This window comes from Dreissena polymorpha, chromosome 12 (assembly GCF_020536995.1).
Source record: "Dreissena polymorpha isolate Duluth1 chromosome 12, UMN_Dpol_1.0, whole genome shotgun sequence".
Taxonomy (NCBI): Eukaryota; Metazoa; Mollusca; class Bivalvia; order Myida; family Dreissenidae; genus Dreissena; species Dreissena polymorpha.
In genome coordinates, this window is record NC_068366.1 from 62,702,047 (window position 1) to 62,705,549 (window position 3,503).

Consider the following 3,503-nt stretch of genomic DNA (forward strand, 5'->3'; position numbering starts at 1 on the left):
CAGGGACGACACTTTCCGCCTAAACTGGATTTTTGCTAAGAAGAGACTTTCTTTAAACAGAAAATATCAGAAAAGCGAAAAGTGTCGTCCCTGATTAGCCTGTGCGGACTGCACAGGTTAATCTGGAACGACACTTTACGCACATGCATTAAACCCCATTTTCACAGAGCACGGCTCATATATTACGATTCATATCCAAAATAACAGTTTAGAAGTTGGGGTATTTTTTAGAGGTAGTCTTGTTGTCTGAAATATACCTTTGGTTTACGACCTTTGTGTTGTTTCCGTAAATCTATTGTCATGGAGTATTTTTACCATACTTGCTTAGGCCTGCTTATAAAAATAAAGGCAATATTATATATTTGACCTGAAAAATATTAATATCATCAATAGAGATTACCGTTAATTATTTTGGTGTTTTTTTTTCAAAACGGTTGTAATTCTTGAGTAAAAAGCTATAGCTAAAGTATAGCTAACAAACGCCATAGATACAAAGCAGAGTTATGAAGCCCGACTGGACGAGTGGTTGAGCTGTAGATTTTCCACTCAAAGGACACGTGTTCTGATCATGGCGATGGTAATTATTAAGTTTGGACCTTTTACTTGATTTTATAACTATATAAGAGTGTTCCAAAAATTATAGTGTTTTGTAGCAAATACATTTAATGATCAACACACGAACACACGCATGCACACATACACACGCGCGCAAGTATTAGAAAATAATAGTTTGCGTAGCAGTTTAACAAAATACGTTAACTGCATTGTTGTTGTTTTTGTTGAGTCAATTTTCAGAAGATTATTATTTTTTATTAATTCATTAAAACGACGTGATATGTTCGGAGTTAAAAAAAAATCAAATATAAAGTCTTAGCCTGCTCATTAGGCATCGTGTAACTGTGTTTGTCAATTTGTACATTTATTTTTTGCTGTGTCTATCTTTAAAGCTAAGTAGGACTTAATACAAATGTATAGAGAGTAAAATACATGTATTGTTTTTCAAAATATTTTTTTCAAAGAAGATGGTTATTTAAGGAAGAATTTAAAGGTTCATGAGAGAACCTAATTGTGTTATCATAAGTTGTTGTTTTGTTTCATTATTAACTTATATCATCAATACCAGCTTTTGAAATGAATACCTTACAAAATATCTTAACATTTAAATGCATGTAGAATTATGTTAAATTATGATAATGATTACCCGAAATATTGTAAATTTTAAACAATGCTTCCTTTTAGTTTTCGCGGAAAGCTTTACAATTTTTAAACCATGCAGAGGATACTATTTACTAATGACTCGAAATAAAAAGTTCATAGTAGAAACTTGATAAAATGTAGGAGCCTGTTTAAGTATATGAATATTTACGTGTCAACAATTATTGTCACTTTTCACACTTGTTTTCGGTTTTTGCCTCTTCTATGTACATATTTTTGACTGTTGGCGTACGATTTTGAAGTGCGCACTGTTTTGTGTATCTATAGGGTACCTGTTGTCTTTTCCCCCCTTTAATTGTATTTTTTTTTCACATGTTTTGTTTTATAGTTGCACTGCTTGTTTGCGTGTTTGTTCATATAAACTAAGGAAAAATGAAGTGCGTTGTCTTTGGTATGGACAATTTAAAGACTGCATCAATCAACTGATGTGGACTGTATAATGTTTTAAATAGAACTGATGTTTTTAAATACTTAAAAAGTCCAAATGCCCATATATTTTGAATTCAAGATTGTCATTTATCTCCTCAACATCAAGCTTATTTTCTCAAAAAAGGATTGCGAATGCTAATTTAGTAATGAAACTGCTTATTCAAGAAGATTATTTAATTTAATAATGTTTGACAATTATATTTGTTAAAGTGCACAATCTAGATAAAATATACAGAAGGATATGTATTTATTGTATACTTAACAAGATAGATAACCATAAATTCACGCTGTGCACTTTATATGGACCAGACAAGTATTTGTTTTATAGTAGTGGCCATTGGAAATATACATTATTTGGAGAATGTAATTTTGTACTTGATGTGAAAATTGATGATGGCAACTGTGAAACATTCAATTATATTATGAAGTCGATGGAATTTATATCTTTTGTATTCAATGACAGAAAACCTAACTAATTAACTGGGCGGTTGTAAAACTATTGTAATTTATGTTGTTTGCTTAAATAAGTTAATACTATTGTTATTTTGTTTGTGTATACTTGTTTTAAAGTTAATATTCCTCGAAAGTTAAAACTTTTGTTCTATTTAACATGTCATTTATGTATGTGTCTTTGCGGGTGAAATGTGTGTTTGTGACTGTACAATTATATGCATCGAATTTATCTTTTTCAATAATAACACATATATGTTTTTATCACATGCTATACCCTGTTTCCCATGTAATACAACCATTACATGTTTTTTTATTACACATGTGTAATACAACATTTTTAAGCGTTTTCATTGGCTTAGTTTTCTTTTATTGACCAATCGCATTTTATTATTTTGCTGAAATAACGTTGCAACGTCAAATGACGTCACGGAATGTAAACAACATTCAGGATTTATCATTATGTTTGCGTAAATATTTATTTGAGTTGCTCATTTAAAAGCATGTGATAAAAAAGATCTGACACTCGTTGTCATATCATACCATATTTTATTAAACTCGTCCAGGAAATTCGTTTGTAAGCTCGCCAAAGGCTCGCTTACTAACAAAATTCCTGAACTCGTTTAATAAAATATGGTATGATATGACAACTCGTGCCAGATCCTATATATCTACCTTTATGGTATCATTACATATAATGTATCAAGCACCTCTGAACAATTTGTTAAAGGAACGCTAATTATATGCTGATAAATCAATACATTTATATGTAAACTAAGAATATAATTTGTAATGTATGGAGGTATATAAAAGCTATATAACAAACAAAACTATTCGATATTAACTATGTGCTATAGTTTGATCTTGTATTAAATATATTTCTTGTGTGTTGTTCACGAGTGAACAGATTTGAATTCAAACATAACCTTTTTGTAATTGCTGTACCGCTTTTGTATTTTTGTTTCTTATGAATAAACTAGAACTATAAGCTTGAACCTGTTTATTTTTTACTAGACGCCGAGCTCTCAGTAACAAAATATCCTTCTACAGTTACATTAAAGATTTGTTCAGTTATACAGAAAATCCGTGTCGGATAAATGTGCATATAAGGCTCAAAAATAAATGTATCAATTATATACAAGCTCGATATTTTAATATGCCGATTTCTTGTGAACGGTCAAAGAAGAAGTATGATATTTTCGCTAAGATGAGATATATAGATTATTGGTAAAGTTTAACTATATCAGCTTTAGGATGAAAGCGTATTGATTTCAGCCTTCTAATTTTCCATTGTACTTATGATACAAATACATATAATTATGTTTCCCATTTCATGTTCTGCAACGGTATTGATACCATCTGCGTCAGGAGTTGTTCATAGTGACATTCAAAAGTTGCTTTCATTTTGA